The sequence below is a fragment of the Lithobates pipiens genome, unplaced genomic scaffold (assembly GCF_037356315.1).
Source record: "Lithobates pipiens isolate NorthernLeopardFrog02 unplaced genomic scaffold, aLitPip1_a1.2 Scaffold_19, whole genome shotgun sequence".
NCBI lineage: Eukaryota > Metazoa > Chordata > Amphibia > Anura > Ranidae > Lithobates > Lithobates pipiens.
The window spans coordinates 548,609,851-548,637,760 of NW_027507764.1; the positions used below are offsets into that span (position 1 = coordinate 548,609,851).

The 27,910-nt window shown below is 49.2% G+C and overlaps 1 protein-coding gene across 1 annotated transcript in view; it reads right to left on the minus strand.

Moving 5' to 3' along the window:
• The window catches only part of ZHX2 (zinc fingers and homeoboxes 2), a 90,772-nt gene extending 71,275 nt beyond the window's left edge, over positions 1–19,497 (minus strand). The window contains exon 1 of the mRNA XM_077493273.1: positions 19,245–19,497. The gene's annotated coding sequence lies outside the window, so the exon portion shown is untranslated. The remainder of the gene's footprint in view (positions 1–19,244) is intronic.
• Between the last annotated feature and the right edge of the window lie 8,413 nt (positions 19,498–27,910).

Here is a 27,910-nt window from a genome sequence, read left to right on the forward strand (position 1 = left end):
ACCAAATACCACCAAAAGAAAGCTCTATTTGTGGGGGGGGTCACATCAATTTTGTTTGGGAGCCACGTCGCACAACCGCGCAATTGTCAGATAAAGTGACGCAGTGCCAAATCGCAAAACGTGCTCTGGTCTTTGGCCAGCCAAATGCTCCGGGGCTGTAGTGGTCCATAAAGAAGACTTGCCATCCTTTAAAGTGCCTGAAAACTGCCTCCCATGCCGCCTGAGTGCTTTCACACTGGGGGCAGTTTGCTTGCGGGATGTTAGAACAAGTCCTGCAAGCAGCATCTTTGGGGCGGTTTGGGAGCGCTGTTCACAGTGCTCCCAAAACACTCCTGCCCACTGCAATGAATAGGCAGTGCCGCAACAAGGGCATTTTTTAACCCCTTCTTCAGCCGCTAGTGGGGGTTAAAAGTGCCCCGCTAGCGCCCGAAAAACGGTGCTTTACCACTAACACACGGTGGTCCCAGTGTGCAATTATTTCACCCTAGGGGCTATCACAAGGGATGTTTACATTTTTTGTAATGGGAATAAAAGTGATAAAAGAAAGGACAAAAAATAGGCAAAATAAATAAAATAAAAAGTAAAATATAAAAGATTGAAAGCGCCCCCCATCCCTCCGTGCTCATGCGCAGCAGCCAATGCACAAGTCATATGTTAATGGTATTTGTTTTGTGAGGTATCGCCATAAACGTTAGAGTGAGAGCAATAATTCTAGTGCTTAACCTCTGTAACTCTAAAACAGCTAACCTGTAAAGCATGGACCATGGAGATTTTTTAAGTACTGTAGTTTGTCGCAATTCCAGGAGGGTGCGCAACAGGTTGGGTATCTATCCATTTACTCGGCATAACAACGTTGGGGTAAATATTGTGTTTCTTCTTTTTTATTCATTAAAGTGTTTAAAAAAATAAATAAATTGCTTATGCAAAACTGCTGCGCAAATACCAAGACATAAAAAAATAAAAATCGCCATTGTATTCCCTAGGCTAGGGTGTCTGTAAAAAAATAAAAAAATAAAAATAAATGTTCACCAGTGTGATCGGGCAATGCTTTGCAGCAGGAAATACTGCCTGCCAAACATGACCCGTTCATCTGAATGGGACCTGCCACTGCCCATATTTATTGATTTATTTTTAACCAGTCAGGCTCTCATTACACAGTACACATGCGAGTATGCACATTAGGCCAAGCAAAACCCCACATAACATCTCCAGTGGGCGGTTGTCCATTCACAAAAGATCAGTTGGCTTAATTTTTTGCTGCGTTCCAACAGGCCACCCCACAAAAACTCTCACAAATGCATGCAAACGCACAGCAACCCATTACTGTGCACATAAAAGCCCAATGGAGGGAAGAAGTGCAAATGTGGATGAATAAACACAAATCAATTGTTTGAAAAGGCGCATCAAATCAATGCATGCAAAAATAAATATATAATGCATGCAGCTTCTGGTGTGAATGGGCCCTAAAGCACTCCTGAACACCATAGGTAGCCCACAGCACTGAGAATTCAGTTTCCCAGACGTCCCAGTGTGATCTTCTACAATCCATGCAAAACTGAAAACAAAACCTTTGGATAAAAGCTGGACTAGGAGATGACTCCAGGCAGTGAAACAAAAAAAAAAAAACCCTGAAAAACAAAGGAATTATGAGCTAGTATGCATAGCATACTATCTCATTATGAACTGCTTACCTGAGAACAAAGCCCTCACAGCCATCCTAGTCTCCCCCTCCGGGCCGTCGACATCTCTCCCAGGAGGTTACTACCGGGTATCGTGGCTCCAGCACTGTGATTGGTCGGAGCCGCAATGACATCACGCCTGCGCATGCGTGCCGTTGCTTCAGTTGGCTTAAAGCGGAGGTCCACCATAAAGTGGACCTTCCGCTCATTGGAATACCCCCCCCCCCCCTCCGGCGCCACAATTGGCACCTTTCAGGGGGGGGGAGGGGGGTGCAGGTACCTGTACAGTACAGGTATCTGCACCCACTTCCGGCGTAGATTCTGCAGAAAGGAACGCCCCTTTCCGCAGAATCTATGCCCCTTTCCGAAAGTCCCCCGCTGCCTGCTGGGAAACACACGGATCCCAGAGACAGCGGGGACCATCCTTATTGCGCAGCGCGACTCGCGCATGCGCAGTAGGGAACCGGGAAATGAAGCCGAAAGGCTCCACTTCCTGATTCCCATACCCAAGATGGCGGCGGCAGCACCCGAGAGACGATCGAGAGATCGGCTTCGGGTGCCGACATCGCAGGCGCGCTGGGCGGGTAAGTGTCACTATTTTAAAAGTCAGCAGCTGCAGTATTTTTAGCTGCTGGCTTTTTAAAAAATAAAAAACACGGCGGAACTCCCGGCGGACTCCCGCTTTAAAGAGGGAGTCCACTGGAAAAAAAAAAATTATTAAAAGCCAGCAGCTATAAATACTACAGCTGCTGACTTTTAATAAATGGACACTCACCTGTCCCAGGGTCCAGCGATGTCGGCAGCCGAAGCCGATCGGCTCTTGGCTGCTTGCCGCTGCCATTCTCGGTGAGGGAATCAGGAAGTGAAGCGTTGCGGCATCGGTTCCCTACTGCGCATGTACAAGTCGCGCAGCACAATGGGAATGGTCACACTGTCTCTGGGACCCGTGTGTGTCCCAGCAGGCAGCGCGGCGGGACAGGAAGAAGCATAGACTCCCGTGGGAGTCTATGCCTGGAAGTAGGTGCAAATACCTGTCTTAGACAGGTATCTGCACCCCCCTCCCCCCTGAAAGGTGCCAACTGTGACACCAGAGAGGGGGAAGGTTCCGATGAGCGGAAGTTCCACTTTAGGGTGGAACTCCGCTTTAAGTGTGCATGTGCCGATGACGTTGGCACATGCAAATACAGGGATATCTGTATGTGCAGCTACAGGTAAGCCTAATTATAGGCTTGTCTGTAGTTTAAAGTGGTTGTAAAGGGTTTACAACCACTTTAAATACATGAAACAATAGCCACAAAGGATAGAAATCCACTCTGTGTGCACCAATGGCCTTTGCAAACCCAGTTATTACTTTGTAAAAGTAGCAGTGACATCATCTCTGTGCTGTACTTAGCTTATGCAGAGAGCAGAGCTGTGGGAGGGGCTTAGCAGGCACCACCCACTACAGGCTGCCTGCAGAAAACTACAGGAGGGGGCGGAGACAAGACCAGTCATCCTGTACAAGGAGAGGGGGCAGATCAGTGGGAGGGGAGTAAGGCCCCACCCCCTACACGAGGGGGCGGAGACAAGACCAGTCACCCTGCACAAGGAGAGAGAGCAGAAGTGAGCGGTCTTTATTCAGGAAGGAAAAGTCTCACGCTGGGATTACTGCACAGATCTGGAACACATACACAAAGCTCACCAAGATTCCGGGAGGAATACACACGACGGACGGATATAGACAACATTTACTCAGTTCAGCTTTAAAAACACACACAAAAAAACAACACTACTTGCTCCCCCATTGCATCAAGCTGGACCTGACCATTCACTTCCTGGCCTCACCATTTCTGCAGAACTTCCCATCCATTCCTGGAAATGTGGCAGCCTGCACACCACAACCGGCTCAGACCTGACGGATCGCATGAGAGATTCTGCACACAACTCCAACCTCCGCTGAGTCACCAGATCAGAGAAAACCTCCAACTGCCAAGTGAAACCCGCGGCAGATCAATGAACACAGCGCAGCGCTGGAATTAACTTGTTTATATCTCTGGCTGACGGCAGAGTCAGAGCGTTGGATGGGCTCAGTGTCAGGCGGCGGTATCACACACATCGGCTGCTCCCATATCCCCACAATGGGCTTCCTGTTACTAGGCAACAAGAAACTATCCCAACTTTCCAAACTCATCAGGTCTTTTTATTTTTCTGACTTACAGTTCAGTGACAGTTCAGTGACACGGGATCCAGGCGCTGCAGAATGCAATCTAGCCACAGAAGATCTGAGCGCCATGCAAGGTTTTAGGGCCCACTGACATCTCCGCATTGCGTTTACCGCACACACGTCAATCCACACTGCGCACATTTGAACAAGCTATGTATCGCCCATGCACACAGGTGAATCAGCCCGTTCAGTGCGAATTACTGGCATCTTCAGGTGCAGCATACCGCCTGCTCCTAGCAGCCTGTCATTGACTTTGAAACACATGGCAGCTGTGCGTTGTTCTGAGTGGTACCTGCATTTGGACTCGTTCACATGTGCGACTAAGATCGCTTTTCAGAAGTGAAGCTATCTGCAGTTGATCACTTTTCAGAGGGAGTTTAAAACATTTGGTGACTAGGACTCTCAAAATGCTGCAGCACCACACCTCATCTGGGTGCACCAAATAGGTTCCATTCAGGAGCATTACTGCCTGAAAAATATGATGTGGCTGTGCATGGTTCCCTGCGTTTTGGCTCATTTACATGTGCAGGTAACAGTTGCTCCTCTGAAAAGGAATCTGTGGCAGATCACTTTTCAGAAGGCGTTGGCTAGGAGTATGCAAATGCCGCACAACTGTGTGCACTAAATAGGTGGCATTTGGTGGCAGTACTGCCGGGGGGGGGGGGTTCGGGGGGCTTACTGCAGTTGCTTTTCAGAGGAGCGCCTTTGTTAGCTGCATGCATGAATGAGCCCCCAAACGCAGGTACTACTGGGAAACAGCACACCCCCACCAGGTATTTCAGGCGGTACTGCCAAACGTCACCATTCAGTGCATGCGGTTGCAGCGCAGTGGTGCTGCACTGCGAGGGTCCTAGTCACCGCCTGTCAAATGTCCCCTGAAAAGTGTTCCGTAGCCGACTGCTTATCAGAGGAGTGGCTTTGCTAGATGCAAGTGTAAATGGGCCAAATCTACAGCAGCTCACTTTTCAGAGGGCTCATGAGTAGGACACTCAAAAACGCAGCATCGGTGAACTGAATCGGTTGCATTCAACGGCAGTACCATATGCAACATGCAATATAACTTTTACTGCAGCCACCAAGCATCACTGACATGACATGGGTACAGATATAGGCGGCTTCATTGCTTTGTTTTGGTGGGCCGTTGTGGGGTGGTAAAACTGTAGCTGAACCACCTGCATTTACTACTCGTGCGAATGAGCCCTTTAGGGCTGCACATGGTCAGGGAAAAACGCATTTAATGCATGCAGCCCAGTGACGAGTTGCAACAAATTCCATCCTGGCATAGACTGACAAGCAGTGGTTTATGTGCTGCGCCCTGTAACAACCAGGAGCCCATAAATGCCGGCATTTACGATGCATGAGCCAAACCACCCGTGTGAAACAAGCTCACTAAGACACATTGAGCAATTCTGGCAGTACCGGCACACGGGTGTGATGGCAGGTAGCACGGGGGGTACTTTTGGAACAAATGACAATGCAGCATACCAACATTTAATGCGGTAACATGAGTTCTACTGCAGCCCAACGACGTGAATCTGGCTAAATCATGACTGAGGAATACACCAGAAAATCTTCCATTGATTGAATGGGAAGGAGCCTTTCCCTGGGCACAGGCCAAACCAGCCATCACACTCCGAGAGAGCAAACATCTCCGCAGCGTACCATTACCAGGAGAAATAAAGGGCACCTGTCATGGAGCTGCAGTCAGACGATGACATTCTCCGTTTCCTGTGCACCGTGCTACTTTCACCGACAATATGGTTAACATACATACACACAATAAATAAAATATAATATACATACATAAACACACACACACACGCACACGCACTTCAAAAGTTATAAATTGATTTGCATTGCAATGAGTGAAATAAGTATTTGACCCCTTCACAAAAAACATGACTTGGTGGCCAAATCCTTGTTGGCAATCAGAGGTCAGACGTTTCTTTTAGTTGGCCACCAGGTTTGCACAAATCTCAGGAGAGATTTTGTCCCGCTCCTCTTTGCAGATCCTCTCCAAGTCATTAAGGTTTTGAGGGTGACGTTTGGTAACGCAAACCTTCAGTTCCCTCCACAAATTTTCTATGGGATTAAGGTCTGGAGACTGGCTAGGCCACTCCAGTACCTTCATGTGATTCTTCTTGAGCCACTCCTTTGTTGCCTTGGCCGTGTGTTTTGGGCCATTGTCATGCTGGAATACCCATCCACGACCCATTTTCAATGCCCTGGCTGAGGGAAGGAGATTTTCACCTAAGATTTGATGGTACACAGCCCTGTCCATCGTCCCCTTGATGCGGTGAAGTTGTCCTGTCCCCTTAGCAGAAAAACACCCCCAAAAAGCATAATGTTGCCACCTCCATGTTTGAAGGTGGGGATGGTGTTCTTGGGATCATAGGCAGCATTCCTCCTCCTCCAAACACAGCAAGTTGAGTTGATGTCGAAGAGCTTGATATTGGTCTCATCTGACCTCAACACTTTCCCCCAGTTCTCCTCTAAATCATTCAGATGTTCATTAGCAAACTTCAGACGGGGCCTGTACATTAGCTTTTTTAAAGCGGGGTTCCACCCTAAAGTGAAACTTCCGCTGATCGGAACCCTCCCCCCTCCGGTGTCACAATTGGCACGTTTCAGGGGGGAGGGGGGTGGAGATACCTGTCAAAGACAGGTACGGTATTTACACCCACTTCCGGGCATAGACTCCCATGGGAGTCTATGCCTCTTCCTGTCCTGCCGCACTGTCTGCTGGGACACACACGGGTCCCAGAGACAGCGCGGACAATTTCTATTGCGCTGCGCGACTGGGAACCGGGAAGTGAAGCAGATTCGCTTCACATCCTGATTCCCTCACCTAGAATGGTGGTGGCAGCAGCCGAGAGCCGAGCAATCGATCGGTCTCGGCTGCCGGCATCGATGGACCCCGGGACAGGCGAGTGTCCATTTATTTAAAGTCAGCAGCTGTAGTATTTATAGTAGGGATTTCCCCCGAAATTTTGGCCGCCGAAACATATCGGCCGAAAAAGCCCTTTTCGGCAATTTGCCGAAAGGAAAAAAACGGCCGATAATTGAGCCGAAAATGGGGCGGGGCCTGGGGCAGAACTCCGCCCCCGCCCCGCCCCTGGTGCCTCCCATGATGGGGGTAAATAGCGCAGGACTGATGCAGCCAGTGATGTCCCTCTGCAGTGAAGAGAGCCGTTTGGTTGAATAGAGCGCCGGGAACATCACAGCTAATAGCTGTGTGTTCCCCGTCGTGCGCCGTCACACACAGCCCCTCCCCCTTGTCCGGGGAACTTTGATAGACAGATCACCTGTCCAGATTGGACGGGTGATCTGTCTATCAAAGTGCCTGGACAAGGGGGAGGGGCTGTGTGTGACGGCGCACGACGGGGAACACACAGCTATTAGCTGTGATGTTCCCGGCGCTCTATTCAACCAAACGGCTCTCTTCACTGCAGAGGGACATCGCTGGCTGCATCAGTCCTGCGCTATTCACACCCATCATGGGAGGCACCAGGGGTGGGGAGGGGGCAACACTGTCTGCAACACTGGCTGCATCACTGGGGGCAACACTGGCTGCATCACTGGGGGCAACACTGGCTGCATCACTGGCGGCAACACTGGGGGCAACACTGGCGGCAACACTGGCGGCAACACTGGGGGCAACACTGGCGGCAACACTGGCGGCAACACTGGCGGCAACACTGGCGGCAACACTGGCGGCAACACTGGCGGCAACACTGGGGGCAACACTGGGGGCATCACTGGGGGCATCACTGGGGGCATCACTGGGGGCAACACTGGCTGCATCACTGGGGGCAACACTGGGGGCAACACTGGGGGCAACACTGGCTGCATCACTGGCTGCATCACTGGCTGCATCACTGGGGGCAACACTGGGGGCAACACTGGCTGCATCACTGGGGGCAACACTGGCTGCATCACTGGGGGCAACACTGGCTGCATCACTGGGGGCAACACTGGCTGCATCACTGGGGGCAACACTGGCTGCATCACTGGGGGCAACACTGGCTGCATCACTGGGGGCAACACTGGCTGCATCACTGGGGGCAACACTGGCTGCATCACTGGGGGCAACACTGGCTGCATCACTGGGGGCAACACTGGCTGCATCACTGGGGGCAACACTGGCTGCATCACTGGGGGCAACACTGGCTGCATCACTGGGGGCAACACTGGCTGCATCACTGGGGGCAACACTGGCTGCATCACTGGGGGCAACACTGGCTGCATCACTGGGGGCAACACTGGCTGCATCACTGGGGGCAACACTGGCTGCATCACTGGGGGCAACACTGGCTGCATCACTGGGGGCAACACTGGCTGCATCACTGGGGGCAACACTGGCTGCATCACTGGGGGCAACACTGGCTGCATCACTGGGGGCAACACTGGCTGCATCACTGGGGGCAACACTGGCTGCATCACTGGGGGCAACACTGGCTGCACTTATCTCTTTTATCAGGTCGCCAGTCTCTGACCACCTCCTGTACCGTGTCGCCAGTCTCTGACCACCTCCTGTACCGTGTCGCCAGTCTCTGACCACCTCCTGTACCGTGTCGCCAGTCTCTGACCACCTCCAGTACCGTGTCGCCAGTCTCTGACCACCTCCAGTACCGTGTCGCCAGTCTCTGACCACCTCCAGTACCGTGTCGCCAGTCTCTGACCACCTCCAGTACCGTGTCCCCAGTCTCTGACCACCTCCTGTACCATGTCCCCAGTCTCTGACCACCTCCTGTACCATGTCCCCAGTCTCTGACCACCTCCTGTACCGTGTCCCCAGTCTCTGACCATCTCCTGTATAAAAATATTTTTTGAAAACAGTCATTTTCGGTATCGGTGCTGTTTCGGTATCGGTTTTCGGCCTAGTGTATTTTTCATTTTCGGTATCTGTTTCGGCACCAAAAAACCCATTCGGTGCATCCCTAATTTATAGCTGCTGGCTTTTAATATTTTTTTTGTAGGTGGAATCCCTCTTTAAGCAGGGAAACCTTGCGGGTGCCGCAGGATTTCAGTCCTTCACGGCGTAGGGTGTCACCAACTGTTTTCTTGGTGAATATGGTCCCAGTTGCCTCGAGATCATTGACCAGATATTCCCATGTAGTTCTGGCCCGATTCCTCACCATTCTCATGATCGTTGAAACTCCATGAGGTGAGATCTTGCATGGAGCCCCAGACCGAAGGAGATTGATATTTAGTGTTTTTCCCCCCATTTGCGAATAATTGCAACAACTGTTGTCACCCTCTCACCAAGCTGCTTGGCGATGGTCTTCCAGCCTTGTGTAGGTCTACAGTCTTGTCCCCCCGACATCCTTGGACAGCTCTATAATCTTGGCCATGGTGGAGAGATTGGAATGTGATTGATTGCTCCGGTGGACAGGTGTCTTATATACAGGTAACAAGCTGAGATTAGGAGCACTACCTTTAAGAGAGTGCTCCTAATCTCAGCTCGTTACCTGTATGGGAGACAGAATTCTTGCTGTTTTATAGGGGATCAAATACTTAGGTCACTCATTAAAAATCAAATAAATGTATAACTTTTTTGAAATGTGTTTTTCTAGATACGTTTGTTATTCTGTATCTCACTGTTAAAATAAAACCTACCATTAAAATTAAAGACTGATCATTTCTTTGTCAGTGGGCAGATGTACAAAATCAGCAGGGGACTTTTTCTCTCGCTGTAGTTACTGAATCCAGAGCAAACAATGCTTTGTGACCCCCCCCCCAGCAACTGATCAGGCGTCATCCGTTCTCTACAAAAGTGGTTCTCAACCCTGTCCTCAAGTAGCCGCAACAGGCCATGTTTGCAGGTTTTCCTTTATCTTGCACAGGGGCTTCAAATCAGAGTCAATGGCTTAGTATTTTGGACAGCTATTTTATCTGAAAGAAAATTCCCAAAACATGGCCTGTAGGGAGGACTTGAGGACTGAGGTTGAGAACCACTGCTCTACAAAACCTGGAATGTATCTTGTTCTATGGGGGACACCACTTGTCTTCTGAAGATCATGGACATAGCCAAAAGGAGTCCAGAGAGGTTGGACAAGAGGTGGCCAACTTACTTGATACAGGGTGACCACTGACATCACCAAAGGGCCATAAACAAGAATATATAATGATAAACAATAGAAACAGCCAGACAGTGGAAGCAGTCCTCTAACAGCCCGTCAGAGACCGTGGGATTGTTACAATAGCCCGTCAGAGACTGTGGGATACTTTGATTTTCTTCAACTTTATCAAAGTGCCGTGATCTGAACTCCAGGCCAACTACAATTTTTATAGCAATTAGTAACTTATTAATGCAATAAAAAAAAAAAAAAAAGAGCATTTATTGAGAAACTTTTTCAGATCGCCCTATTGCAGGGTGACAGCGGTGAGAGACGGCGATGCGGAAGGCGGTTTATGTGGACAGCTTTATACCGTATGCCTGCATACTTAAAATGTGCCCCTTTTAATCATCAACCATGCGAGTTGCACTAGAGGTGCAATGTTAGATCTGGCGGCAGGCATCGAGTCCATACACACAATGTATACAGGATACAGCGGCCATCAAAGTGAACGTTAAAAAAAAAAAAAAAAAAAAAAAGCCATAATAAGAAGAGGAATGCTGGGATTCCCGGCAGCCCCGGCAAACAAAAGCCACCAGGAAACATTTGAGGACACCCCCCTACACGGCTTTGAAGTCAAGTAATCAGGTGGAGCAGAACAGCAAATCACAAGTGAACTTCCCATAAACAAGTTTATCTGACACTCCAAACTCATTCATTCCTCCTCCAAGTAAATCCTCCAAACATGTTTAACCCCCGGCGTTCCCGGCCATGGTCATCAAACAGGTTGAAGGAAAGGGGGGGGGGGGGGGGGAGACAAAAGAACTGCATGTGGGCTGGATGAGAAGAGAGTTGGCTTGTGTTTTCAGGAAGCCTCGGCTTCATTGAATGTCATTTATGAGATTAGTGGAGGGAAAACCGTGGTGAGCAAGGACCGGAAAAAACAACGCCGGGAGCAAGGACCGAAAAAAAAAAAAAAAAAAAAAAAAAAAAAAAAAACGTGAGGAGCAAGGACCGGGAAAAAACCGCAGGGAGAAAGAACCGGGAAAAAATAAATAAATAAAAACGCGGGGAAAAAGGAACCGGAAAAAACCTGAGGCGAAAAAAAAGAAAAAAACAGAGGGAGCAAGGACCAGAAAAACACCTAAAACTTCTCCCTACAGACCTCATCCACCATAGATGGGGCGAGATACACCTGAGACTTCCCATCAATTTAGGGATCAATCACATACTTTAGGCTCAATTCACATAGCACAAGGATAGGATTTTGATTTTTGCCAAGTGACTGATATTTTTAAATATTTAAGGGCTCTTTTAGACAGGCGGAAATGCTAACTGCCCCCAAAAACGCATAAGCCTTTTTTAGCAATTTTACATGCCGTGTCTCTGGGGTGCGATTTCAGCAATGGATTTGTATGGCTAAATTCGAAACATACTTATGCAGGACCCTGTATTGTCTGCTCCAGAATGGGATTGCATGGATGGTCACACACTTTGGATTCCATTCTGCAAATGCGTTTTGGAAACCAATTTCAGGGTGTAATTAAAGCAGAGTTCCACCCAAAAGTGGAACTCTCACTTATAAGCTTCCTCCCCTCGGGTGCCACATTTGCCACCTTTCAGGAGGAAATGGACAAACGGGGGATTGGTGTCACTGGTTCTCCCCCCCCCCCCCCCCCAAAAGTGTCAGATTTGTCTGCCACAGTCCCACTATAAAAGTCGCTGATCGTCACCATTACTAGTAAAAATTAAAAAACGATAAAAATTCCATACATCTATCCCAGTTTGTAGACAATAACTTTTTCACAAACCAATCAATACACGCTTATTGGGACTTTTTTTTTTAACCAAGAATATGTAACAGAATACTAATTGGTCTAAATTCATGAAGAAATTAGATTTTTTTATTAGAATTTTTTTTTTCTGCTATAAAACATATATATATATATATATATATATATATATATATATATATATATATATATATATATATATATATATATATATATATATATATATATGCAGTGCTGGGTCACAACAAATGGCCTGTGTGCATGGTAACCAATCAGCTTCTAACTTCAGCTTGTTCGATTAAGCTTTGACAATGAAACCTGTAATCTGATTGGTTTCTTTGCACAGCTGCACCAGATTTTGCACTCTCCAGTTTTAGTAAAATTTCCACCATAGTGAGTTCGCTTTGTGAACCGAGCGTGTTGTGATTGTTTCAGGGCCCCTTCACACCACTCCTACAGGAAGGCAATGGTGCTGACTGCACTTTTTTTTTTTTGAGAACTTTATTGAAATGTCTCAAAGTTTTTTGTTTTGTTTTAGTTCTGACAGAGTGGAGAAAGATTAGAGCACCTGTCAGGTTTTTATTGCTGCCCGTTTCCCTGTTACTGAGATTCACCCTCTTTCGGTTTTTCCTAGAACAGATATAAGGCCTCACGTACACGGCTGCTGGTAAATGGACGTTCAGAGGCAGTTGGATGCTTTTTTTCAGCTGCCCCTGAACTCATCCAATGTTATCTTATGTGTACATGTACACAGATTCGTTTAATGTCGTTTATAGGCAGTTGCGTTTATAGGCTTTTCTTTGAAGGCAAAAAAAAGGAGTTCAGACGCCGAAGTTTCCGATATTTCAGACACCAAATGTGGCTAAACATGGCTAATTTTTGGCCATTTTGAAAAAAATAAAAAAAAATTTTTTCAAAACACTTCTAAACACAAACGCGCGTAAACGCGGCAAAATGGACGTTTTAACTGTGAGTTACCATCTGTCAAGTTAAGTCGTTCAGGAGAGATTGTAAAAACGCCCCGTGTACATTAAGCCTAAAGGGGAAATCTTCCAATGGGGTCACTAGTTCTGGGATTCCCATACTTTGAAAGGATTTCCTCTCACTTCCTGTTTTGGCTATGGAACAGGAAGTGAAAGAGAATCTCCACAACCGGACACAAGCGGCAAAAAAAAAAAAAAGTGCGGTGCAATGGACTGTGGTGCACCATGCTACACTGGGGGGGAAAAAAAATTAAAAAATAAATCTTATGTGCTCATGAGATGACAAATAACACAACGCTCAGGTGTGACCGGGCCCCTGGAGCATAATAGGATTCCCCTTCTTGAGAGTTGTCGTAGTTTTGGGAATTGCGCATTTCTGCCCCAAAAAAAGCTAATTTACTTTATAGAGCTTCAAGTGTGAACGGGCCCATAGAGGATAATGGGATTCTACATCTTGAGTGTTGTCACTTCAGGAATCATGTGACAGGCGTGACGGTGACGGTGCTATTAATTGCTGAACCAGTTTGGTGCAGTGCGTTTTTGGAAAAGGGTCAGGGCCGTCCCTTTCTTGCACATAGGGTAACCCACTGAAATGAGCTGGATGCCCTACATGCGACTCACTGGAACGCACCTGTATGGTGTCAACCTATCCTTAGGGCCAGTTCACACCAAGAATCGCACAACGCACTGTGCGTTCCTGTACGATTTGAGCCCCCATTGGTACTTCTGTACCATGTGATCCATAGCAGGCAAATGTACAGAGTTAACCTGCATTTGGGGCATCGATAACATCCACACCTGCTGCAGATGGCAACTGCAGTGCGTTTTGAACGCAGGTTTCTGGGCACTGCATTCTGGTGTAAACGAGTACTTCGACAATAAGCCGCTGAGCACATGCAAATATGCGGTGGCCTCTCGGCAGTCGGGCTTTGGCACCGAGCACAAAAATGCGGCCTCTTGGTGGCCGCACTTTTTTCATGCCATAGCACTATAGGAGCTGTGCAGAGAAAAAGCTCCCGTTCGCTGCTTGCCACCGGCTCTAAGGGGTTAACGTGGTTGCAAACCTCAAACAGGAAAAATGAACGAAGCATATCCCTCTATAGTATGTACTTCTCTCAGTCCAGAGCACTAAGGCCCCTTTCACACTGGGGCCACGTTAGCGGTAAAGCGCCGCTAGTATTACCAGCGCTTTACCGTCATTTTAGCGGTGCTTTTCACCCGCTAGCAGGGCGCTTTTAACCCTTTGTTCGGCTAGCGGGGGTTAAAAGCACCCGTGTTGCGGTGCTTCAGCAGCGCTGCTCATTCATATCAATGGGCAGGGCGTTTTGGGAGTGGTGTATGCATCGCTCCCAAACTGCCCCGAAGATGCTGCTTGCAGGACTTTATCCATCCTGTAAACGCACCGATCCAGTGTAAGCACTCGGGTTTTCACACTGGGAGGCACTTTACAGACGCCATCTTTAGCGCTAAAATATCTGAAAAGCGTCTAAGGACCCTTTTGTGCCCTGAAAGTCATGCGATTTTTGCCACGACTTGGGACGCAATTTTTTTTGCGACTTGAAGAAATACCTGTGTAATCTTGAGGTCTACAGATCTCCAGTCGCATCAGAGTCAGACCAAATTAGTGCAGGGACTACTTTAATGTTACACAGGTTTGAATGGTACGACTTGCACAAATGTAAAAAGGGGCCTAAATGTCATTTCTGTCTGTCTCCTTCCTCCACTATCAGCATTAATCACTTCTGACAAGTTTCCCTGACACCAAGAGAAAAAAGGTGACAGGGGAAGGATCTCCAGACAGCCTCAGCTCTGTTCCTGTGAGGAGGGGCGGGGGGGGGGGGGGGGTCTCTTCCCTCCAATCAGCTCTCCTCGCTGAACTCTGCGGAGTGTAATTTCCATCTACCCACCCAGTTTTCTGACAGCTCAGACAAGCTTTATAAATTGTGGATTTTGAACAGATGCAGAGAAGACTACAGATAAAACAGGTACAACTTATGTAGGAGGATTGGTTTCATCTCTGTGTATATGGAAGGCTTTACAACCACTTTAAGGCTGAGCTCACACTTGCGCATCTGCATTTTTTTTTTCTAAATTTTTTTCAATGTGGTTTTTATGTGTTTCCCCATTGAAGTCTATAGACCTGATATCACATATTGACACTACAAAAAAAACACACACTTCTGTACCTCCAAGACACACATGCGAGAAATGCACAGGTGTGATCATACTACAAAGAAACAAGTAAGCCTTTTGTTGTGTGCGGTCGCACATAACATGGCACAGGTGTAAAGAATCCCCGGGTCATGTGACCACGGCTCCGATCACACCCACATAAGCAGAGCTCCCCTGAGCAGCCAGCTGTCACCACAAGGTTCAGAAAGGGGTGGAGCAACGAGCGCGCAAGCCATGGGTGCTCAACCTGTGGCCCTCCAGCTGTTGCGGAACTACAAGTCCCATCATGCCTCTGCCTTTGGGAATCATGCTTATAACTCACAGGAGCTTGCAATGCCTCTTGGGACTTGTAGTTCTGCAAAAGCTGGAGGGCCACAGGTTGAGCACATCACACCATTAATTTTTATTTTTTTTCTTACAACTTTATTAAAAATGTCTAAATGACATTTTATTCATTTCTACACACGGTGGCTCAGCAGTGCCTAGAAATGGACATTACATGGGGCCTTTAGGTGAGCTCCAGTCTATAAGCACCATTCATTCCTCGCCGCACCGCAGCATGCGCAATCTTTTCCTGCGCGCCCGCACGGTGACCCGATGCATTTTTTTAAGTGCATAGGTCCAGAAACCCAAAAAGAAGCATCTTCACCCTTTTCTAACGATTTAGCCCTTGTTCACACTGAAGACGGGTTTGAACTCACACAATTTCAAACCCGCATTTCAGTGGCCATTGGGGGGCGTGATTTGCAAGACGTCTGTCCAGGTTCACGCAGAAATGTCTATTAAAATCGCCCCTTAAGTCGCCAAAAAGTAGTGCTGGAACTAACTTTGGAATTCAGTGCTGTGACGCAAAGTTGGTGTCGTACCGATTGGGAATATGCGACTTGACATGTTAAAGAGGAAGTAAACCCTGATGAGTTTACTTCCTCTTTCATTCCCTGCAAAGGCAAAGCATAATGGACTACTATGCATCGCATAGTCCATTATGTGTCACTTACCTGACACAGGAGCCAGCGAAGTCACCTGTAGTCCGGAGCATCCATCTTCTCGGTGGGGTCTCGCAGCTCCGCCGCTGTCACGTCACTCCCGCGCGGGAGCTGACACGCGCTGCAACTTCGTCATTGACAATGCCGCGCTCAGTGCGCCTGTGCGCCGCTGTCTACGGCGCATGTCTTCGGGCAAATATCTCCAAAACCGTATAGGTTTAGGAGATATTTCTTGGACCTACAGATAAGCCTTAATCTAGACTTACCTGTAGGCCAAAGTGGTTTGTAAGGGTTTACAACCACTTTAAGCCATGCCAAAGTGAACGGGGGCTAACGTAGAACTATAGGCAAGCCCCCCCCCCCCCATTTTGGATATAGTAAGGAAGGGTTATAACCCTGTCTGATTTGTTTTTACCATCTGTGTCCCATTGGGGAAATTTCCCTTCACTTCCTGTCCCATAACCAAACAGGAAGTGAGAAAATCCCTGCAAATTAAGGGAATCTCTTGGTCACCAGAAGTTGTGTCCCCATTGGAGAATTTCCTCTTTTCTGGGGACAACTAAAAATTTGGGATTTTCATTTACTTTCAATAATGGTAAACAGGAGAAATGGGCGGGGGGGGGGGGGGGATCTCCTTAACGGGGGTACAGACAGCAATAAAAACTGAAAGAGGTTCTAATCCATCTGCACTCTATCCAAAACTAAAAAAAAAAAAAAAAAAAAAATGTTTTGCCTTCAGAAATACTTTAACCACTTGCTGAACGTGCTATATCCACATTCCGGCTACAGCGTGCCCGACCAGTTCTGGGAGGCTGTGATATGACGTCCTCCTGTGATCGGGCCCTCGGGTGGTGCCCTATGTTCGCTGCGCCCCCCCGGCACTGCTGATTACAGATCGGGGTAAACAGCCAATCAGCAGCTCCTTACCACGTGTCCAATCACAGATGTAAACACAAGCCTGTTATCAGCATTTCCTTTCCTCACCCTGACAGCGCAAGGAGGAGAGCCAATGAGCGGCTTGTGTGAAAGGAAGATTGGCACTGATTAATCAGTGCAGTCCCACCCATCACCAGCGCCACCCATCAGTGCGGCCCATCGCCAGCGCCACCCATCAGTGCGGCCCATCGCCAGCGCCACCCATCAGTGCGGCCCATCACCAGCGCCGCCCATCACCAGTGCACATCAACGGAGAAAAATGACCTGTTAGCAAAATTTTATAACTATAAAAAAAATATATATTTTTTTTCTTTTTTAGTTTATTTAGCAAAAAAATAAACTGAAAAAATAAAAAAAGCTCTATTTGTGTGAAAAAAAAAAAAGAAGATAAAAATCGAATTTGAGCGCAACTGTCAAAGTGTGACAACGCTGAAAATTGGCCTGGGCAGGAAAAGGGAGTAAAAGTGCCCAGTAGGCAAGTGGTTACGCCCTGGTGGGTGGGGCAAAATGTGTCCGTGGGAGTGGCCTATAGTCAAAGACTTGTAGGCTGAAGTAGATTTGATTTCTACACAGGTCAAATCACATGACGAGTCGCAGCGAATTTCCGCCAATCGCACTGTTCAAATTGGTGCGACGCTGACTTTTGCGGTGCTGCATCCATTTGAAAAAGTCGTTCCTGCACTACTTTTGCCGATTTTGGGTTCGATTTGCATAGACATTTGCCTTCAGATAAAGTCGCACGATTTCAAAGTCGGAGTCAATGTGAGGGGATTGGCTACCATGTACAGTTTTAGTAAATCAACCCCATAAGCAGCCCACCCCCGCCATCAGTCAGGCCCATGTGATCGATTTTTCTGCTACAACCAGCTATCTTACGTTGACGGACCACATTGCAAGTTGTTGCTCAACCATCATCTGATCGTTTTGTACAGCCCCCCCCCGCGATTGGCATTGTATGGTTGATTTTGTTTTCTGCCCCAACCAATCGACTTGTGTTGATTGAGATCCCGTCACACATCACTCATTTGTTCTGTCTTGTTGATCTAATTGTTTTAATTGAAAGAACATTGTACAGTTGTATTGCGCGGTGTATGGCCGCCAGAGAGATCCATCTATATATAGGAAAAGGTGCATAAAAAACGCCACTGATCCACCCACAACCAGCTTTTATTTTTCTGCCACAACCGATCGACTTTGGTCAATTGAACTCGTCACACATCACTGGCCCAGATCATTCTTGCCTCGCATGACTGATTGTTTACTTGTTCAGTTGTATTGCTCTGTGTATGACCCCCACATAACGATCGATCTGTACAACACGAGGAAGTTATCTGGGGGGGGGGGGGTGCTCTGCTATCTAAATGCAGATCTGGGGGGCTCCCTCAATGCTGATCATCCTGGGAATGGGGAGGGGGGTGCTCTGCATCCTCTATGCAATGTGGAAAAGGAGGGGTGTGTGCTCCCTCCATGCAGATCTGGTTATGGAGGGGTGCTCCCTCCATGCAGATCTGGTTATGGGGGTGCTCCCTCCATGCAGATCTGGTTATGGGGGTGCTCCCTTCATGAAGATCTGGCTATGAGGGGGTGCTCCCTCCATGCAGATCTGGTGTGGGGGGGGGGTGCTCCCTCCATGCAGATCTGGTTATGGGGGTGGGTGCTCCCTCCATGCAGATCTGGTTATGGGGGTGGGTGCTCCCTCCATGCAGATCTGGTTATGGGGGTGGGTGCTCCCTCCATGCAGATCTGGTTATGGGGGTGGGTGCTCCCTCCATGCAGATCTGGTTATGGGGGTGGGTGCTTCCTCCATGCAGATCTGGTTATGGGGGTGGGTGCTTCCTCCATGCAGATCTGGTTATGGGGGGGGGGTGTGCTTCCTCCATGCAGATCTGGTTATGGGGGGGGTGTGCTTCCTCCATGCAGATCTGGTTATGGGGGGGGTGTGCTTCCTCCATGCAGATCTGGTTATGGGGGGGGGGTGTGCTTCCTCCATGCAGATCTGGTTGGGGGGGGTGCTCCCTCCATGCAGATCGGGGGGTAGGTGTTCGGTCCCGGTAGATCGGAGACAGAGGAGATCGGTGGGCGGTCGGTGTGATCGGAGGGTGTCGGTGTGATCGGAGGGCGGTCGGTGGGCCCGGCTCTCTCCTCCTCCTACACGGACCGCCCTGTGTCGGTGTCGGTCGCCATATTTTCTGTTATGTCGACATCGGGAACGTCGATGCGCTCACCCCTCCCCTCCCCCTCCCGGGGCTCCCCCGCCCCCAACTTACACCCGATCGGGTGACAATCCCCCCGCGGTGACCGGCCCCTCCCCCCTCGTACTATGACCCGATAAACACCGGGTAAAGTTGTGTATGTGAGTTGTGTCGGTGGTGGTGGTGGGGGGGAGGGGTGTGATCTCCGGTGTGCCCCCCTCCCCGGTAGAAGTTCTCTCACCTGCGGCTGTACGGAGAGCGGACACCCGGCACACGATCCTCCCTTCTCCTCCCCGGCCATCGGGAGACACAAATCCTCCGACCATCAGCGGGGAATCTACGCCAAAAGCCACATGATCTGCACGTCATCCGCCCGATTTGCATACGATACCTCCCGCAACTCCGCACGATCTCCGCTCCGATCTTGCGCAAAGTTGCGCACTGAGATCTCCCCGGAGCGCCCATTGTCAGGGGGGCGGAGCGAGGGGCGGGGCCTACCGAGCACTTCACACGACACCCCCACCCCCCCTTCTATTCTACCGACCGGACACCGGGGGGGAGGGGGGAGGGAAGCGTCTTCTACGGGGGAGAAGAAAGTTCCCGGTGTCACCGAGACAACTGTTGATCCCGACCACGTGTGTGTGTGTGTGTGGTGGGAGATACAAACACATGGCAGAGGGGATCTGTGTGCTGGGGGGGCGAGAAGAGTATACAGAATAATAGTAAAGACACGGCAGAGGGGATCAGTGCTGGAGGGGAGGAAGAGTAAAGGAGTGACTAGTAAAAAACAATATACAGGGGGAGAGTATAAAGAGGGCTGGTAAAGTCCTGGCAGAAGGGCACACTTTTCGGGGGAGGGGGGGCAGAGTATACAGAAGACCAGTAAAGACATGGCAGAGGGGAGGAAATGTATAGAGAGTTATGGTAAAGACATGACAGGGGAAGCAGTGTGCTGGGGGGTGTAATAGATAAGGCCAGTAAAGACATGGCAGAGGAGAACTATACAGGAGGGGAGTGTAAAGAGGGCTGGTAAAGTCATGGCAGAGGGACACACATTGCTGGGGAGGGGGGTATACAGAATACTAGTAAAGACATGACAGGGGAGATCAGAGTGCTGGAGGGGAGGAAGACTATAGGTGTGACTAGTTAAGACATGGCAGAGGAAAACATTATACAGGGGGAGTATAAAGAGGGCTGGTAAAGTCTTGGCAGAGGGAAGCACTTTGCTAGGGGTATAGAGTATAGAGAATACTAGTAAATACATGGCAGAGGGGAGGAAAAGTATAGGGAGGGCTGATAAAGACATGGCAGGGGAAGCGGTGAAGGGGGGGTAATAAATAAGGTTAGTAAAGACATGGCAGAGGGGATCAGAGTGCTGGAGGGAGGAAGACTATAGGAGTGGCTAGTAAAGACATGGCAGAGGAAAACAATAACATAGGGGGGTATAAAGAGGGCTGATAAAGACATGGCAGAGGGGATCTGTGTGGTGATGGGAGCAGAGTATACAGAATGCTAGTAAAGACATGGCAGAGGGGATCAGAGTACGGCGGAGATGCAGAGTAGTAAAGACACAACAGAGGGGATTAATGTGTTGGGGGAGGAAGAGTATAAAGAAAAGGCCAGTAAAGACATGGCAGAGGGAAAACTGTGGATGGGGGAGTATAGAGAGGGCTGGTAAAGGCATGGCAGGGGGAAACGGTGTGCTGCTTGAGGGGAGGAAGACTATAGAGAGGATTAGTAAAGAAATCACAGAGGGGATCAGAGTAAAGCGAGGACTAGTAAAGACATGGCAAAGGGATCGCTGTACTAGCAGGAGAAAGAGTATAGGGATGTCTAGTAAAGACATGGCAGAGGGGAGAAAAAGTATAGAGAGGGTTAGTAAATACATGGCAGAGGGGATCTGAGTATGAGAAAGAGACAGAGTATTAAGGAAAAAACTAGTAAAGACACAACAGAGGTGATTCATGTGCTGGGGGGAGGAAGAGTAAGGAGAAGGCCAGTAAAGACATGGCAGAGGAAAACAATATACAGGGGTGAGTATAGAGAGGGTTGGTAAAGATATGGCAGAGGGAATTGTAGTGTAGGGGGTGAGGCAGATTTTAGAGAGTGACAGGACATGGCAGAGGGTTCATTGGGCTGGGTGAGAGGCAGATGGGAGCAGTAAAAACATGGCAGAGGGGTCAGTGTGCTGGGTGAGAGGCACATGGCAGAGGGGATGCAAGTGCTGGGGAAGTTATGGGATATAACGGAGACTAGTAAAGGCACTGCAGAGGGAGTCAGGGTTGTGGGGAAGAGGCAGGTTATGGAGAGGGCCAGTAAAAGCACGGCAGAGTTGTTCCAGCCTTACTGATGAGCCCCCCACAGAGGACACCTCCAGTTATAGGGTGACAGCTACCTCCCAGTGATACTCCCGTGTTGTCACCAGTGCCCCCTGGTGGAGAGCTGGCACACATTGCACGGCTCCCCCCATGTGACATAGTAACCCCTCCCCCCACCTTCTATATTCTGCCATGTCTGTCCCGGGTTGGTCCCACCCCATAGACCGGCCATACATGGTCATGGTCCACCCCGCTCAGCACAGATGGAGGATCTCCCCTGCCGGATATTGTATGCAGACGCGGATCCTGCAGCTGTCTGAGTACCTCCCAGCAGGGCTGACATCTGATTGGACAATATTCCACTCTACAACTTCTAATCTACATTTGTCAGGATGGTGCCAACAGGGCCGCCCACGGCTCCAATCTCCACCAATTTAAAAGGAACCCTTGTTGGGTGTTTACTGCTATCCGGGACCCCATTAGAGAGATCCCCCCGCACTTTCTGTCCTGATGACAACGGTTTTGCCAGACAGGAAGTGCGGAGGAAAAACTGCGGAAGAGACAGAAATACAGTGCAAAAGTATTCACCCCCCCCCCCCCCCTGGCATTTTCCGTGTTTTGTTGCCTCACAACCTGGAATTGACATGGACTGTTGGAGGATTTGCATCACTTAATGTACAGAACAGGACAACAACAAGATGTTTTTTATTGTGAAGCAAACAACAAATAGGACAAAATAACAGAAATAGTCAATGTGCAAAACTATTCCCCCCCCCCCCCCTAAAGTCAATACTTTGTAGAGCCACCTGTTGCTGCTATCACAGCTCCTTCAGATTGGATGGTTTGCACTTGTGAACAGCAATCTTCATGTCTGACCACAGATCTTCTATTGGATTGAGCTCTGGGCTTTGACTAGGCCATTCCAACACATTCACATGTTTCCCCTTCAGGCTGGGTTCACACTGCAGCGATGCGGGAACACCGCGAATCCGCGGCGGGTTCCCGCATTACATGCCTCCCGGCAGCAGTTCACACTGCCCTATGCGAACTGCTGGGAGTGTCAGTGAAACGTTAATGACACCCCCAGATCAGTTCGCATATCGCAGTGCGATCTGCAAACTCGGACAGGAATCGGATCGCATGGTGTGAACACCCATGCGATCCGATTCTGCTGCGGACCAAAAAAAGGATCCTGTGCGAGTTTTGGGCGGTTGTGATGCGAATTCAGCCATACTATCTGTATGGCTGAACTCGCATCGCACAGAGATCGGATGTGATTTGCACTGCAGTGCGGTGCGCATCACATCCGGTTCTCGTAGCCGCAGCAGTGTGAACCCAGCCTTAACCACATCCGGACCACCCACCTTCATTATGCATCGATACTCTAAAAAGGAATATCATTGTTATGGTAGCAGCGAGCTGCCGTAACCCCGGTATCCTCTTCTTCAGTGAGTGGTCCAGTTTAAGATAAAAGTGGTCTCTGTGGCGGATTCGCCACAAGATCACTTTTATCGGTGGCAAAGAGGGGCTCCCTCCGCGATCCGGTGCCCTCCGCCGCTGCCGACAGCTCTGTAAGCGGCGGAGAGCACCGGATCGCGGAGGGAGCCCCTCTTTGCCACCGATAAAAGTGATCTTGTGGCGAATCCACCACAGAGACCACTTTTATCTTAAACCGGACCGCTCACTGAAGATACCGGAGTTATGGCAGCTAGCTGCTACCATACCAAGGATATTCCTCTTCAAAGTACCGCCGTATATAGAAGGTCGGTGGTCTGGATTGGATCCTTCAACATGGAGACGAATGAGGGGAAGGTGGCCCCCACCCATCTCCATATCATAGCAGGGAGGAAGTGATGTCAAAACCTCACTTCTGCCCATACCTGTTTAAGGGTCTTTTTATTTATTTTATTTTTTTTAATTTTTTTATTCTTTTTAAATGACAATTTTTTTTTTTTTTTTATTGCATTTTAGTGTAAATATGAAATTTGAGGTCTTTTTGACCCCGGATCTCATATTTAAGAGGCCCTGTCATGCTTTTTTTCTATTACAAGGGATGCTTACATTCCTTGTAATAGGAATAAAAGTGACACAATTTTATTTTTAATTTTTTTTTCAAAACAGTGTAAAAAAGAAAGGTAAAATAAATAAGACTAAAAAAATGTTATTTTTTTTTTTTAAACGCACCCCGCCCCGACGAGCTCGCGCGCAGAAGCGAACGCAATAGGTGAGTAGCGCCCGCATATCAAAACGGTGTTCACACCGCACATGTGAGGTATCGTCGCGATCGGTAGAGCGAGAGCAATAATTCTAGCCCTACACAACGCAAAACATGCAACCTGTAGACTTTTGTACACGTCACCGATGCAGATTTTTAAGGGTAAAAGTTTGTCGCCATTCCACGAGCGGGCACAATTAGGAAACGTGGCATGTTGGGTATCAATTTATTCGGCGTAACATTAGCTTTCACAATGTAAAACAAAAATTGGGCTAACTTTACTGTTGTTTTATTTTTTTATTAAAAAAACGTTTTTTTCCAAAAAAAGTGAGCTTGTAAGACTGCTGCGCGAATACGGTATGACAGAAAGTATTGCAACGACCACCATTTTATTCCCTAGGGCAGTGATGGCGAACCTTGGCACCCCAGATGTTTTGGAACTACATTTCCCATGATGCTCAACTACACTGCATTGTGCATGAGCATCATGGGAAATGTAGTTCCAAAACATCTGGGGTGCCAAGGTTCGCCATCACTGCCCTAGGGTGTTAGAAAAAAAAAATATAATGTTTGGCGATTCTAAGCAATTTTCTAGCAAAAAAAACCTGTTTTTAACTTGTAAACAAATCTCAAAAAGAGGTTTGGTCCTTAAGTGGTTAAACCACTCAAGTGTTGCTTTAGCAGTGTGTTTGGGGTCATTATCCTGCTGGAAGGTGAACCTCCTTCCTAGTCTCAAATCACACACAGAGTGCTACAGGTTTTTCTCAGGAATATGCCTGTATTTAGCACCATCCATCTTTCCCTCAACTCTGATCAGTTTCCCAGTCCTGACTGCTGAAAAACATCCTCACAGCATACATCAGGCCAGAGCGCCTTCCTCCATACATCAGACCAGACCACCTTCCTCCATACATCAGGCCAGACCACCTTCCTCCATACATCAGGCCAGAGCGCCTTCCTCCATACATCAGACCAGACCACCTTCCTCCATACATCAGGCCAGACCACCTTCCTCCATACATCAGACCAGAGCGCCTTCCTCCATACATCAGACCAGACCACCTTCCTCCATACATCAGGCCAGAGCGCCTTCCTCCATACATCAGACCAGAGCGCCTTCCTCCATACATCAGACCAGAGCGCCTTCCTCCATACATCAGACCAGACCACCTTCCTCCATACATCAGACCAGACCACCTTCCTCCATACATCAGACCAGAGCGCCTTCCTCCATACATCAGACCAGAGCGCCTTCCTCCATACATCAGACCAGACCACCTTCCTCCATACATCAGGCCAGAGCGCCTTCCTCCATACATCAGACCAGAGCGCCTTCCTCCATACATCAGACCAGACCACCTTCCTCCATACATCAGACCAGAGCGCCTTCCTCCATACATCAGACCAGAGCGCCTTCCTCCATACATCAGGCCAGAGCACCTTCCTCCATACATCAGACCAGAGCACCTTCCTCCATACATCAGACCAGACCACCTTCCTCCATACATCAGGCCAGAGCGCCTTCCTCCATACATCAGACCAGAGCGCCTTCCTCCATACATCAGACCAGAGCACCTTCCTCCATACATCAGACCAGAGCGCCTTCCTCCATACATCAGACCAGACCACCTTCCTCCATACATCAGACCAGAGCGCCTTCCTCCATACATCAGACCAGACCACCTTCCTCCATACATCAGACCAGAGCGCCTTCCTCCATACATCAGACCAGAGCGCCTTCCTCCATACATCAGACCAGACCACCTTCCTCCATACATCAGGCCAGAGCGCCTTCCTCCATACATCAGACCAGAGCGCCTTCCTCCATACATCAGACCAGAGCGCCTTCCTCCATACATCAGACCAGACCACCTTCCTCCATACATCAGGCCAGAGCGCCTTCCTCCATACATCAGACCAGAGCGCCTTCCTCCATACATCAGACCAGACCACCTTCCTCCATACATCAGACCAGACCACCTTCCTCCATACATCAGACCAGAGCGCCTTCCTCCATACATCAGACCAGACCACCTTCCTCCATACATCAGACCAGAGCGCATTCCTCCATACATCAGACCAGACCACCTTCCTCCATACATCAGACCAGAGCACCTTCCTCCATACATCAGACCAGAGCGCCTTCCTCCATACATCAGACCAGAGCGCCTTCCTCCATACATCAGACCAGAGCGCCTTCCTCCATACATCAGACCAGACCACCTTCCTCCATACATCAGGCCAGAGCGCCTTCCTCCATACATCAGACCAGAGCGCCTTCCTCCATACATCAGACCAGACCACCTTCCTCCATACATCAGACCAGACCACCTTCCTCCATACATCAGACCAGAGCGCCTTCCTCCATACATCAGACCAGACCACCTTCCTCCATACATCAGACCAGAGCGCATTCCTCCATACATCAGACCAGACCACCTTCCTCCATACATCAGACCAGAGCACCTTCCTCCATACATCAGACCAGAGCGCCTTCCTCCATACATCAGACCAGAGCGCCTTCCTCTATACATCAGACCAGAGCGCCTTCCTCCATACATCAGACCAGAGCGCCTTCCTCCATACATCAGACCAGACCACCTTCCTCCATACATCAGACCAGAGCGCCTTCCTCCATACATCAGACCAGAGCGCCTTCCTCCATACATCAGACCAGACCACCTTCCTCCATACATCAGGCCAGAGCGCCTTCCTCCATACATCAGACCAGAGCGCCTTCCTCCATACATCAGACCAGAGCGCCTTCCTCCATACATCAGACCAGACCACCTTCCTCCATACATCAGGCCAGAGCGCCTTCCTCCATACATCAGACCAGAGCGCCTTCCTCCATACATCAGACCAGACCACCTTCCTCCATACATCAGACCAGACCACCTTCCTCCATACATCAGACCAGAGCGCCTTCCTCCATACATCAGACCAGACCACCTTCCTCCATACATCAGACCAGAGCGCATTCCTCCATACATCAGACCAGACCACCTTCCTCCATACATCAGACCAGAGCACCTTCCTCCATACATCAGACCAGAGCGCCTTCCTCCATACATCAGACCAGAGCGCCTTCCTCCATACATCAGACCAGAGCGCCTTCCTCCATACATCAGACCAGACCACCTTCCTCCATACATCAGGCCAGAGCGCCTTCCTCCATACATCAGACCAGAGCGCCTTCCTCCATACATCAGACCAGACCACCTTCCTCCATACATCAGACCAGACCACCTTCCTCCATACATCAGACCAGAGCGCCTTCCTCCATACATCAGACCAGACCACCTTCCTCCATACATCAGACCAGAGCGCATTCCTCCATACATCAGACCAGACCACCTTCCTCCATACATCAGACCAGAGCACCTTCCTCCATACATCAGACCAGAGCGCCTTCCTCCATACATCAGACCAGACCACCTTCCTCCATACATCAGACCAGAGCGCCTTCCTCCATACATCAGACCAGAGCGCCTTCCTCCATACATCAGACCAGAGCGCCTTCCTCCATACATCAGACCAGACCACCTTCCTCCATACATCAGACCAGACCACCTTCCTCCATACATCAGACCAGAGCGCCTTCCTCCATACATCAGACCAGAGCGCCTTCCTCTATACATCAGACCAGAGCGCCTTCCTCTATACATCAGACCAGAGCGCCTTCCTCCATACATCAGACCAGACCACCTTCCTCCATACATTTGGGAGTCTCCCACATGCCTTTTCACAAACTCAAAATGTCCCATTTTGTTTTTTTTGCTGAAAGTAATGTCTTTCTTCTGGCCACTCTGCCATAAAGCCCAACTCTATGGAGTGTACGGCTTATTATCATCCTATGTACAGATACTCCAGTCTCTGCTGTGGAACTCTGCAGCTCCTCCAGGATTACCTTAGGTCTCTGTACTGCCTCTCTGATTAATGCCCTCCTTGCCCGGTCCGTGAGTTTTGGTGGGCGGCCGTCTCTTGGCAGGTTTGCTGTTGTGCCATGTTCTTTCCATTTGGTTATGATAGAATTGATGGTGCTCCTAGGGATCATCAAAGATTTGGATATTCTTTTATAACCTAACCCTGACTTGTACTTCTCAAAAACATTGTCTCTAAGGCTGCTTTCACACTGGGGCGGGAGCAGCGTCGGCGGTAAAGCGCCGCTATTTTTAGCGGCGCTTTACCGTCGTTTTAGCGGCGGTGTGCTGGCGCTAGCGGGGTGGTTTTAACCCCCGCTAGCGGCCGAAAAGGGGTTAAACCCGCCCGCAAAGCGCCGCTGCAGCGGCGCTTTGCCGGCGGTATTGCCGCGGTGTCCCATTGATTTCAATGGGTAGGAGCGGTTTAGGAGCGGTGAATACACCGCTCCTT